Source organism: Triticum dicoccoides, chromosome 4B (assembly GCF_002162155.2).
Source record: "Triticum dicoccoides isolate Atlit2015 ecotype Zavitan chromosome 4B, WEW_v2.0, whole genome shotgun sequence".
NCBI classification, from domain to species: domain Eukaryota; kingdom Viridiplantae; phylum Streptophyta; class Magnoliopsida; order Poales; family Poaceae; genus Triticum; species Triticum dicoccoides.
In genome coordinates, this window is record NC_041387.1 from 81486872 (window position 1) to 81501451 (window position 14580).

Below are 14580 nucleotides of genomic sequence, written 5' to 3' on the forward strand. Positions count from 1 at the left end.
AAAATTATCCTTAGTGTAGGACTAAGGAAATGTTTCTCGGTGATGGGGGTGATAAAGAGTTCATCGTAAAAAGTTACATCGATGCAAGCTTTTACACCGATCCAGATGACTCTAAGTCTCAATCTGGATACATATTGAAAGTGGGATCAACTAGCTAGAGTAGCTCTGTGCAGAGCATTGTAGACATAGAATTTTTTGCAAAATACATACGGCTCTGAAAGTGACAGACCCGTTGACTAAACTTCTCTCATGAGCAAAACATGATCACACCTTAGTACTCTTTGGGTGTTAATCACATAGCAATATGAACTAGATCATTGACTCTAGTAAACCCTTTGGGTGTTGGTCACATGACGATGTGAGCTATGGGTGTTAATCACATACAGATGTGAATATTTGTGTTAAATCACATGGTGATGTGAACTAGATTATTGACTCTAGTGCAAGTAGGAGACTGAAGGAAATATGCCCTAGAGGCAATAATAAAGTTATTATTTATTTCCTTATTTCATGATAAGTGTTTATTATTCATGCTAGAATTGTATTAACCGAAAACTTAGTACATGTGTGAATACATAGACAAATAGTGTCACTAGTATGCCTCTACTTGACTAGCTCGTTGAATCAAAGATGGTTAAGTTTCCTAGCCATAGACATGAGTTGTCATTTGATTAACGGGATCACATCATTTGAGAATGATGTGATTGACTTGACCCATTCCGTTAGCTTAACACTTGATCGTTTAGTATGTTTCTATTGCTTTCTTCATGACTCATACATGTTCCTATGACTATGAGATTATGCAACTCCCGAATACCGGAGGAACACTTTGTGTGCTACCAAACATCACAACGTAACTCGGTGATTACAATGGTGCTCTACAGGTGTCTCTGATGGTACTTGTTGAGTTGGCATAGATCAAGATTAGGATTTGTCACTCCGATTGTCGGAGAGGTATCTCTGGGCCCTCTCGGTAATGCACATCACTATAAGCCTTGCAAGCAATGTGACTAATGAGTTAGTTATGGGATGATGCATTACGAAACAAGTAAAGAGACTTGCCGGTAACGAGATTGAACTAGGTATTGAGATACTGACAATCGAATCTCGGGCAAGTAACATACCGATGACAAAGGGAACAATGTATGTTGTTATGCGGTTTGACCGATAAAGATCTTCATAGAATATGTAGGATCCAATATGAGCATCCAGGTTCCGCTATTGGTTGTTGACCGGAAATGAGTCCTGGTCATGTCTACATAGTTCTCTATTGGAGATATGCCCTAGAGGCAATCATGTATGATGATATTTCCTATGTGTTTATGAATAAAGATAGTCCTTGGACATTATCAATGATGTGTATCAGCAAGTACGTGACTTGTTTGTGGGACTATGCATTGTATGATGTCTGTCCTAAAATGTCCCTAGTCGAAAGGGCTGTGTGTACGCGCAACTGACTAGACTAGCATATGACACGGTCGATGGCTTGGTCTCACTAGCCATGGAGCATTGGATGCTAACCGGATAATATGGACTTGGAAAGGTCTGGTCGGATTCGACGTAGTCGGATCCGAGTCGAGATAAGGTCCGAGTCGGACAGACCCAACTATGAGATGCAGCGATATGTCATCTGTGAGTCTCTAGTACAACATACGTTCTATGTCCTAAGACCTGAGCTGACGCATGTACTTGGGATGGTGACAGACTTGTTTTGGGCCGACCAAACGCTACTCCGTGACTGGGTAGTTACAAAGGTAGGTTTCGGTATGTCCAGTCCCATGCTGCGAGACATGGTCGAGCAAGATGGGATTTGCCCCTCCGATTAGGAGAGATATACTCTGGGCCCCTCGTGTGATCCGACCAGGATAAGCATGGCCATGCGACTAGGATTATGAGATAATCCGGATGGTGGTCGGAATCACTGGAACGATAAAGAGGTCGGGCTAGCACAAGGATGACAGACTCACCTTGAGCCCGACAACATATATCGTGCGGCAAAGGGAACAGAAGTGTGACACGTTGTACAGGTTCGCCTAACTAGCTTCATAGTCTGCTTAGTGGTCGGCATGCCTTGCTAGAGGCCGCTACCAACCGTGCAGTTCGGAGGTGATCCGAACTGTGACCAAGCCGACTAGAACCTAAGGGGTCGCGCGCTTAAGGGAAGGAACCTACGAGGTCGGTTCGTAGGACACTGGTCGGATGTGATCCGAACTAGACTAGGAACGTGACCGAGTAGACTTTGGGCTTTAGGGTCCGTACAAGGCCCAAGTGTTGAGCCTGCAACGGACGCCTATATAAAGTGGAGGTGCGGCACACTCATGCAGTTGATCGCTTCGGCGATGTGACTAGGGTTTGCATGTGTTGCGAATAGCCACCTCCACTTGCCGCCGACTGTGTGATCGGACCTAGCAGTCTGCCGCACGGTGTTCCTCCTGCACGCGCGGATACCGTTAGAGGCGGTGCACTTGCGCCGCTCCGGCGAACTTGTACGTGAGATCAGACGACCGGCTGTTTAAGGGAGATCGAACGAGGAGGAGACGATCCACGCGGACGCGCTGCCTCAACTCTACTCCCGTTGCACGGCACTGCGCGTCTAGTGGTAATGATCTTTGATCCATCTCACGTAGCATGTTCCTGGATGTTCTACGCATAGGAATTTAAATTTGCAGTCGATGCACCCTACCATAGATCCCAACATTCTCGAACCCGTAGGGTCCGCACGCTTAACATTCGATGACGATCAGTATTATGAGTTTATGTGTTTTGATATACCGAAGGTAGTTCGGAGTCCCGGATATGATCACGGACATGACGAGGAGTCTCAAAATGGTCGAGACATAAAGATCAATATATTGGATGACTATGTTTGGACTTCGGAAGTGTTCCGGGCAAGTTCGGGCATATACCGGAGTACCGAGGGGTTACCGGAACCCCCCGGGGAGTGTAATGGGCCTATTGGGCCCCAGTGGAGAAGAGGAGGGGTGGCCAAGGCAGAGTCGCGCACCCCCTTCCCCTCTAGTCCGAATTGGACAAGGAGGGGGGCCTTTCTTTCCCCCCTCTCTCCTCCTTCCCCTTCTCCTACTCCTACTAGGAAAGGAGGAGTCCTACTCCCGGTAGGAGTAGGACTCCTCCCTTGGCGCGCCCTCCTCCTGGCCGGCCGCCTCCCCCCTAGCTCCTTTATATACGGGGGCAGGGGGCACCCCAAGACACACAAGTTGATCACTGATCTTTTAGCCGTGTGCGGTGCCCCCTCCACCATAATCCACCTCGGTCACATCATAGCGGTGCTTAGGCGAATCCCTACGTCAGTTGCTTCATCAACACCATCATCACGCCGTCGTGCTGACGGAACTCTCCCTCAAAGCTCTACTGGATCGTGAGTTCGTGGGACGTCACCGAGCTGAATGTGTGCAGATCGCGGAGGTGCTGTACGTTCGGTACTAGGATCGGTCGGTCGTGAAGACGTATGACTACATCAACCGCGTTGTCATAACGCTTTCGCTTACGGTCTACGAGGGTACGTGGACGACACTCTCCCCTCTCGTTGCTATGCATCACCATGATCTTGTGTGTGTAGGATTTTTTTTGAAATTACTACGTTCCCCAACACCATTTTCGCCCGATCTCTCTCCCTAGCCAATCAAACTTGTTGATTCTCTAGGGATTGGTTGAGAAGGCCTCGATCTACACTTCTACCAAGAGAAATTTGATTCCCCCCACTAATCCCTTGCGGATCTTGTTACTCTTGGGTGTTTGAGCACCCTAGACGGTTGAGGTCACCACGGAGCCATAGTCCATTGTGGTGAAGCTTCGTGGTATCGTTGGGAGCCTCCAATTAAGTTGTGGAGATTGCCCCAACCTTATTTGTAAAGGTTCGGTCACCGCCTCCAAGGGCACCAATAGTGGAACCACGGCATCTCGCATTGTGTGAGGGCATGAGGAGAATACGGTGGCCCTAGTGGCTTCTTGGGGAGCATTGTGTGATGCCCCGAGACCGACGCTCCAGAAGACTTCCGACTACTCCGAGTTTCGTCGTGTGATTTGTTTTGTTTGTTGCATCTTTTGCATTGCATCATGCCATCATGTCATTAATTTTATAACTCTTCTAAATAAATTGTATGGATTTTTTGATCCATTTAAATCGAGGGAATTCACTTGTGATTTCTCTTTATAACATATTAAAGCCTCTCAATATTATTAGGGAGCTATAATAAAATTATTCCATTTATTTGGAATTAACCATAACCCACTTGCAATATATCCCATGCCGTTGTTATCTCAATTATTGGTCTCCAACCTTGTCCATAATTTCTTTCATCATTTTCCGGAGCTCCACCAAAAATCCGAACATTTTGGACCTTCCTTTTATCAAGTCCTAGTTCAAACCCATTTGAATTAAATTCAAATGAGTTTGAATTTAAATCTTTCAATCATGGCCTTTCTATTTTTCTTGGAACGAGCATATTTTTTGCGACTCCGGGAAAATTATCCCCATGCGCAAATCTTTCCCTAACCCTCTCTTTCTTTTCCTCTCTCTATTTCTTTTCTGCTAGAAAATTAGAGGGAGAGAGAAGAGAGCCAGCCCAGGCCGGCCCATCCATCCCCACAGCCCATCTAATCCCTTTAACCCTAGCCCGATCCCCTCTGTTCACTCTCTTCCTCCCCTCGCTCCCTTTGAGCGCCGCCTCGCACCCGCAGCGCCCGATCCCCATCTCCCCAAGCGCCTTCTCCCCTCGTGCTGCCGTTTGCCCGTTCACGGCCGGATCCCGCCAACAGAGCCCCGTTCCCACCTCCGGCGGCCCTTCGTCGCCTGCGCCCATGCCCCTCCTCCGCCTCGCCTCCTCCTCCCGCGCGCCGTGCCTGATTCCCATGGACGCCGCTGCCACGACCGTCGCTCGTCTCCAGCACGCGTGTGCCTCGCGCTGGGTCTCCTCCCTCCAGCGCCGCCCTCCATCTTCCTCCGTCTTCCTCGGCGCCCTATGCCTCATCTCTGCCTCCTACCTCTGCCAAGCGCCGCCGCAGCCAGATGCCCCACGGCGTCAACTGGTTGCCAGGGCCCTGCATCCTCTGCTTCATCCAGGATGAGGCGCCCTGCTCGCCCGCACCTCGCCTCCACGCCGTCCCGTCGCCCTCCTTGCCTTGCTTCGGCCCCTCTACTGGCAGGAACAGAACCCCGGAGACCTCCCGCGACCAGTGTCGGCAAGTGCGACGCCTGCGCCCATCTCTGTTGCATCTCCGTCGGCCTCCTCCTCGTGCTATGGAGCTCCTGCCTGAGCCGTCCCCTCCGGCCAAATCTGCTTCCACCACTGCATTGAGCCCCGTGACCGCTTCCTGCTGCTGTCCACCTCGCATCGCGGTCTTCATCCGCCAGGAATGCCAAGGCCATCTTCAAGATTTTCGCCAAGTACCAGGAGGTCGATGAATGGTTCATCTACGTGCGTGTGCGACCATCTTCGGCAAGGACCCGTGTACGACTACACAACGAACCGTGAAGTTCCTCTCCAAACGTGTACAACTACCGTCGCCATGTACAACTACTTCCACTACTTCCCTCGACGAACTCGTTCCACCCGAAACGCACGCTTCAAAGGTATAACCACCGAGATGACCGACCGTGATCGAATGCTTGAGTGTTGTATGAGATGAACCGTATGTTTGCATCGTGCCCGTTTGTTTTGTGCGCGTTCCTCCTCGTTTGCCATGCCGTCGACCCGTGGGAACCCGGTAACCGGGATCACCCCACCATCTTGCATGACTCGCTCATTGTCACACTTCCTTTTACACCGGTACCTCCATGAGTTATCGGGACCGGAATGTTGCCGTGGCACCATTTCCGTTTCACCGCCGTGGCACCTTTTTCCTTCCGCCATGGCGACAAATGCCTCGTATCATGCTCATGTTAATGTTTTCATAAAAATTGCATAAAACTTGTATATGTCATCCGCATCATGATAACAACATTTAAATGGTTAAAACTGTGTTTGCATTAAATTGCTAAATGACATATGGGGATTTTCCGGAATTGTTGTTTGTTATTTCCGGCCTCATTTAAACTTTCCTAAATAGTTAGCTTACTTATGCTTCACCCCTTGCCATGTTAATTAACATTTAATAATTGTTGAGTATCTTAACTGAGAGTAAACTAAATAATTTGATGTGGTGTTTCGTCAATATGCAACTCGTTGCATATTGAGCTCCACTTAACTTGTAGTATTGTTTGTTGCACTTTGCCATGCCATGCCTCTTTAAACCGGACATGCATCATACTTGATTGTGCATCATGCCATGATTATGTTTGTGTGTTTACCATGTTGTTTGCTTATTTCCGGTTTGCTTCTCTCGTTAGCTTCGGTTTCGCTCCGGAGTTGTGATGATTCGTTCGACTACGTTCGTTTGTCTTCTTCATGGACTCGTTCTTCTTCCTTGCGGGATCTAAGGCAAGATGACCATTACCCTCGATATCACTTCTATCTTTGCTTGCTAGTTGCTTCGTTCTATCGCTATGTTGCGCTACCTATCACTTGTTTACCATGCCTCCCAAGTTGCCATGTCAGCCTCTAACTTTTTCACCCTTCCTAGCAAACCGTTGCTTGGCTATGTTACCGCTTTTGCTCAGCCTCTCTTATAGCATTGTTAGTTGCAGGTGAAGTTGAAGATTGCTCCATGATGGACAGGATTATTTTGGGATATCACAATATCTCTTATTTAATTAATGCATCTATATACTTGGTAAAGGGTGGAAGACTCGGCCTTATGCCTGGTGTTTTGTTCCACTCTTGCCACCCTAGTTTCCGTCATATCGGTGTTATGTTCCCGGATTTTGCGTTCCTTACGCGGTTGGGTGATTTATAGGACCCCCTTGACAGTTCGCTTTGAATAAAACTCCTCCAGCAAGGCCCAACCTTGGTTTTAACATTTGCCACCTAAGCCTTTTTCCCTTGGGTTCTGCAGACTCAAGGGTCATCTGTATTTTAACCCCCCCCCCCCGGGCCAGTGCTCCTTCGAGTGTTGGTCCGAACTGAGTAGACTGCGGGGCCACCTCGGGGAAACTTGAGGGCTGGTTTTACTCGTAGGATGTCTCATCCGGTGTGCCCTGAGAACGAGATAGGTGCAGCTCCTATCGGGATTTGTCGGCACATCGGGCGGCTTTGCTGGTCTTGTTTTACCATTGTCGAAATGTCTTGCGAACCGGGATTCCGAGGCTGATCGGGTCTTCCCGGGAGAAGGTATATCCTTCATTGTCCGTGAGAGCTTGTGATGGGCTAAGTTGGGACACCCCTGCAGGGTATATTATCTTTCGAAAGCCGTGCCCGCGGTTATGAGGCAGATGGGAATTTGTTAATGTTCGGTTGTAGATAACTTGTCACTTGACCTCTTTAAAATACATCAACAACGTATGTAGCCGTGATGGTCTCTTTTCGACGGAGTCCGGGAAGTGAACACGGTTTTGGGTTATGTTTGACGTAAGTAGGAGTTCAGGATCACTTCTTGATCATTGCTAGCTTCACGACCGTTCCATTTGCTCTCTTCTCGCTCTTATTTGCGTATGTTAGCCACCATATATGCTAGTCGCTGCTGCAACCTCTCCACTTTACCCCTTCCTACCCATAAGCTTATATAGTCTTGATCTCGCGGGTTTTGAGATTGCTGAGTCCTCGTGACTCACCAGATTCTATCACAACAGTTGCAGGTGCCGATGATACCAGTGCAGATGATGCAACCGAGCTCAGATGGGAGCTAAATGAAGATCTGGATCGTTGCTATGTTTCGTTTCATGTTGATCAGTAGTGGAGCCCAGTTGGGACGATCGGGGATCTAGCAGTTGGGTTATCTTCTTTTCTTTTGGCTTCGTCCGTAGTCGGACTATATGTGTGTACTCTGAATGATGTATGCTTTATTATATGTTCATTGTGTGAAGTGGCGATTGTAAGCCAACTCTTTATCCCATTCTTGTTCATTACATGGGATTGTGTGAAGATGACCCTTCTTGCGATAAAACCACAATGCGGTTATGCCTCTAAGTCATGCTTCGACACGTGGGAGATATAGCCGCATCGTGGGTGTTACAAGTTGGTAATCAGAGCCATCCCCGACTTAGGAACCCCCTGCTTGATCGATTGCTTGCGTTGTTGAGTCTAGAAAAAAATGTTTTGAGTCTTAGGATTATATATATCGGAGAGTAGGATTCTTTTTACTCCTCAGTCCCTTCGTCGCTCTGGTGAAGTCTCCTGATGTAGATGTTTTGACTTTCCTCTCCTCAAATTTCACTAAAAAAAATTTAGGATCACGCGGGTATCTTGGAATCGTTCCGATGGTTTTGTGACGAGAACATTGTTCTTGGTGCCTCCTGTCTTTTATGTGGCATTGACCCGGGGAGTTGAGCTCCGAGGTGGAGTCGTCACAATTTTATCGTTGCAGTTCTGGAATACCTGAGTTTTGCCGACATCGAAAATCTCTTTTATGCAGTTGTTGGTGAGATAACCTCGACGTCACCCAGTACTGGGGCGGGAGTTCGGGAGTATTGCCGTAACTCGTATAACAGATGCTTTTCGAAGGTTGAGGTACACGATTTCCGAAGGTTTCTTGGTTATGTGTTGACGGATGGATACAGCTTGGATGTAGGGATTGTTAATTTTGGGTGAGATATATATTGCTTCCCTTGTATCCCCAACACCAGATTGCATAACCAGAAAGTTTCGGGAGTTTTATAGGTGGGAATTCAAGTAGCTCCTAGAATATCTTTTCGACAGATGCATGATATGAGTTTGGGGTTTGACGTCTAGTGGTCCGCCTTTCCACGGTCGTTTTTACAGTGGTCTCGTTGTGTCTTAAAGAACCCTTGGCTATGCTGGTTCGGGGACACTTCGTATGTCATGTGCACTGCCTTGTACATGATGGTGTTGTACACTCGAGCTCGTGTGGGCCCCACCACGAAAACTTCGGACGAAATCTCTATCATATGTTTGTTTCTGGCTTATTCTGCAAGCCAAATAATTTGTTTTGTTTTAGTTGTGGTATTCAAGTTGCTTCGAAGTCAAGTGTTGAATCCATACCTTCCCTAAATGGTGTTCTCATATTTCTATGGGAGTGCTAATCCTTCTTGATCATTGAGGTTCTCATGATTAATTCTCTTCCAACCGGCGTGCTTCTCTTCAAGTGGATCCGATCATCTCAACATCCGCAAGATCAATTCTAAGTTTTCTCAACGATATCCATTCCATCTGCCCCAAGTTGCCTTTGTTTTCCCGCCCTCCCACCCTTTTTCTTCAAGGACTCAGGTTTCTTAATCAAGTATCCTTTTATTGATGGGAAGTCTCTCCATTATTTTCCGTCAATGTTCTTATCTAGTGATTCTCAGGAAGATACTAACGGAGCTTTGAGTTCATCATTTTTCATTCTTTTCTTCTCTGGTGGATTCAATTCGAGCTTTGTCGATCATATCCTTTCCTCGTTTCAAATGTTTTATCATACCGATGCACCTCGTAATTGTTCACCTCTCTCTATTCTTATTCGGAGTGCTCAAGATATCTCGGAAGATTCGTGTTTCCATTCTCAATCAGTTCAAGCTATTTAGAGATTATTATCTCATTCAAGTCATTTAATTCAACCGGCGCAATCCCCCCTTTCAATCAATCGTTCAACGATGTTTTCCTTTTGAGTGGGCCCTAACCCACAGGTCTTTTCCAGGATCTTACCTGACTCTTCTAATTTTCCTGGAGCTATTCCCAAATTCATTTTGAAGTTTGATGTAAGAATGAATTCTCATCAGTCATATGTCCTTCTCCAAGATCTTTCAAATTCTTTTCATCATTGGTTCAACCTTTCTAATTTTCATCCCGGAATATCTCAACAATTCATGGTGGTGTTTCTCGTCGTCATTCTCGGATTTTGAAGACCAAAGAAGAATTCCTCTTAAATCCTTACCCGTTCTTCCAAAGATGCGTGGTTCTAGCTTTATACCATCCTCTCATAATTGCTTTCGATTGTGAGAATTCTTTTCACCCGTCCGGAGCATTTCATGAGTTGTTTCCATTTCTTTCCTCCGAAGGCCATCATGTCATAATTACTCATTCTCAGCCTTCAGCTCTTGTTCTCCAAATCTCACCGGTGGATAGTTCAAGTATACCCTCTAATCAGTTCATGATCTATTCGTTCTCATGTATCTAAATCCCCTCAAGTATCTTCATTCGTTTTCCAATTCTTTTCGTTGAATTGTGCCTTCGCTACTTTCATTTTCTATTCTTACGGTGGTTCGTTCAAGATTTCTCTTCCTTCGTTATCGTATCAATTCATTCGTTCTTTTGTTGTTTCAATCCTACCGGTGGTTGTTGAAGACCTTCCTCAAGTTGGCGCTATATCTCTCTTAATTCTTTCTACGAGAATAAGTAGTATGCCAAATCCGTTGCTTGTCATCAATTTAAATTGGTGAAGGATAGGCATGACATAATTCTTATTCTTGTTTCATCCAAGTGATTAATTCCTTCTTCCGGAGATTGTTCATGATGAAGTAATTCTCGGCTCTAGTGCTTCATCTTTTCTTTTCCGGAGTTCTAAGTTCTCTCGGTTATCTCATCGCGAAGCTTCATCTAAATCACCGCAAGGCTTCACCTTGTGTTTTCAACTTCCCTTTCTTTTATCATCCTTTTATTACCGGAGTTCTCCATGGAGGCTCTACATGGTGGTTCATCAAGGATTCTTTTCATTCTTCAATTGTTCTTCAAGATTTCTCTCGAAGTTATGACCCGCCAAGCTATACTCAAAATTAAACATGGTGCTCAACACATGTTTTGTTTTGGGGAGTTCAAGTATTCTTCATCTTGCATTTCGAAGTGCAATTCTTTCTACCTTATCTTTTGAGGTGGTGTTATATCATTCTTGACAATTTCCATTCATGTTTCACGATTCACATGTTGTCAAGAACGAGGTATTTTAAATCCATCAATCTCTTCGTTGGATTTATCTTGTGTCATGTTTCACCTAAAGCCTCCCCTAAGGAATGTTGCTATTATGGTGCTTATCAATGATCCAAGTTTTCTCCTATCCTCTTGGTGAAAGAAGTTTTTCATCGCCTTGGTGCTCTCACTCAAATCAATGGCTTCCTTTAGTGGCCGGTTGTCACCTCATCATTTTGAGATGTTTGCCATAAGCCCACAACAAGCTTATCCTTTCGTTGTTGATAATCCAACAACTCCGTTCTAGCAATTCCTGTTAGCATGCTCTTTCAAGATCAAGTTTTCCTCCGTTCATTCCATTCCATTTTTTCATTTCTTCCGGAGGCATTGTGATGTTGTGCTCTTCACCCATCACGTCATTTTGTCAAGTTTATGTTATTTTCTTGCTTATCCATTTAACCGGAGTGTTGCGTCACCTCTTCAAGTTCTTTTCATCTTATCAAGTCTTGCATCTCTTTTCAACCGGAGTGCTGTCCAAATCTGTTCTTTGTTCCTTGTTTATCTCGTTTCAACCAGAGTGGTTCCGATTCCTTTTTGTCCATTGTACTCGTCATTCATAGCTTTGCAGCCTCCAAGGTTCACATGGTGTTCCTTGTTTCTATTTTCTACCGTAGTGCTCTCAATTGTGTTCAACTCCGTTGTGTTCTTTCAACTTTTCAACCTCTCAAGGTTCGTGGTTTCACTCGTTCGTCAAAGAAGCAACTTAGTTTTACCCCCTCTCTTGCCCTTCCGCTTCCCTCCGGTGCCATCCTAGATCTCAGGACGAGATCCTCTTATAGTGGTGGAGTGTTGTGACGCCCCGAGACTGACGCTCCACAAGACTTCCAGCTACTCCGAGTTTCGTCATGTGATTTGTTTTGCTTGTTGCATCTTTTGCATTGCATCATGCCATCATGTCATTAATTTTATAACTCTTCTAAATAAATTGTATGGATTTTTTGATCCATTTAAATCAAGGGAATTCACTTGTGATTTCTCTGTATAACATATTAAAGCCTCTCAATATTATTAGGGAGCTATAATAAAATTATTCCATTTATTTGGAATTAACCATAACCCACTTGCAATATATCCCATGCCGTTGTTATCTCAATTCTTGGTCTCCAACCTTGTCCATAATTTCTTTCATCATTTTCCGGAGCTCCACCAAAAATCCGAACATTTTGGACCTTCCTTTTATCAAGTCCTAGTTCAAACCCATTTGAATTAAATTCAAATGAGTTTGAATTTAAATCTTTCAATCATGGCCTTTCTATTTTTCTTGGAACGAGCATATTTTTTGCGAGTCCAGGAAAATTATCCCCATGCGCAAATCTTTCCCTAACCCTCTCTTTCTTTTCCTCTCTCTATTTCTTTTCTGCTAGAAAATTAGAGGGAGAGAGAAGAGAGCCAGCCCAGGCCGGCCCATCCATCCCCACAGCCCATCTAATCCCTTTAACCCTAGCCCGATCCCCTCTGTTCACTCTCTTCCTCCCCTCGCTCCCTTTGAGCGCCGCCTCGCACCCGCAGCGCCCGATCCCCATCTCCCCAAGCGCCTTCTCCCCTCGCGCTGCCGTTTGCCCGTTCACGGCCGGATCCCGCCAACAGAGCCCCGTTCCCACCTCTGGCGGCCCTCCGTCGCCTGCGCCCATGCCCCTCCTCTGCCTCGCCTCCTCCTCCCGCACGCCGTGCCTGATTCCCATGGACGCCGCTGCCGCGACCGTCGCTCATCACGCGTGTGCCTCGCGCTGGGTCTCCTCCCTCCAACGCCGCCCTCCATCTTCCTCCGTCTTCCTCGGCGCCCTACGCCTCATCTCTGCCTCCTCCCTCTACCAAGCGCCGCCGAAGCCAGATTCCCCGCGGCGTCGACTGGTTGCTAGGGCCCTGCATCCTCTGCTTCATCCAGGACGAGGCGCCCTGCTCGCCCGCACCTCGCCTCCACGCCGTCCCCGTCGCCCTCCTTGCCTTGCTTCGGCCCCTCTACTGGCAGGAACGGAACCCCGGCGACCTCCCGCGACCAGTGTCGGCAAGTGCGACGCCTGCGCCCATCTCTGTTGCATCTCCGTCGGCCTCCTCCTCGAGCTATGGAGCTCCTGCCTGAGCCGTCCCCTCCGGCCAAATCTGCTTCCACCGCTGCATTGAGCCCCGTGACCGCTTCCTGCCGCTGTCCACCTCGCATCGCGGTCTTCATCCGCCAGGAACGCCAAGGCCATCTTCAAGATTTTCGCCAAGTACCAGGAGGTCCATGAATGGTTCATCTACGTGCGTGTGCGACCATCTTCGGCAAGGACCCGTGTACGACTACACAACGAACCGTGAAGTTCCTCTCCAAACGTGTACAACTACCGTCGCCGTGTACAACTACTTCCACTACTTCCCTCGACGAACTCGTTCCGCCCAAAACGCACGCTTCAAAGGTATAACCACCGAGATGACCGACCGTGATCGAATGCTTGAGTGTTGTATGAGATGAACCATATGTTTGCATCGTGCCCGTTTGTTTCGTGCATGTTCCTCCTCGTTTGCTATGCCGTCGACCCGTGGGAACCCGGTAACCGGGATCACCCCACCATCTTGCATGACTCGCTCACTGTCACACTTCCTTTTGCACCGGTACCTCCATGAGTTATCGGGACCAGAATGTTGCCGTGGCACCATTTCCGTTTCACCGCCGTGGCACCTTTTTCCTTCCGCCATGGCGACAAATGCCTCGTATCATGCTCATGTTAATGTTTTCATAAAAATTGCATAAAACTTGTATATGTCATCCGCATCATGATAACAACATTTAAATGGTTAAAACTGTGTTTGCATTAAATTGCTAAATGACATATGGGGATTTTCCAGAATTGTTGTTTGTTATTTCCGGCCTCATTTAAACTTGCCTAAATAGTTAGTTTAATTATGCTTCACCCCTTGCCATGTTAATTAACATTTAATAATTGTTGAGTATCTTAACCGAGAGTAAACTAAATAATTTGATGTGGTGTTTCGTCAATATGCAACTCGTTGCATATTGAGCTCCACTTAACTTATAGTATTGTTTGTTGCACTTTGCCATGCCATGCCTCTTTAAACCGGACATGCATCATACTTGATTGTGCATCATGCCATGATTATGTTTGTGTGTTTACCATGTTGTTTGCTTATTTCCAGTTTGCTTCTCTCGTTAGCTTCGGTTTCGCTCCGGAGTTGTGATGATTCGTTCGACTACGTTCGTTTGTCTTCTTCATGGACTCGTTCTTCTTCCTTGCGGGATCTAAGGCAAGATGACCATTACCCTCGATATCACTTCTATCTTTGCTTGCTAGTTGCTTCGTTCTATCACTATGCTGCGCTACCTATCACTTGTTTACCATGTCTCCCAAGTTGCCATGTCAGCCTCTAACTTTTTCACCCTTCCTAGCAAACCGTTGCATGGCTATGTTACCGCTTTTGCTCAGCCTCTCTTATAGCGTTGTTAGTTGCAGGTGAAGTTGAAGATTGCTCCATGATGGATAGGATTATTTTGGGATATCACAATATCTCTTATTTAATTAATGCATCTATATACTTGGTAAAGGGTGGAAGACTCGGCCTTATGCCTGGTGTTTTGTTCCACTCTTGCCGCCCTAGTTTCCGTCATACCGGTGTTATGTTCCCGGATTTT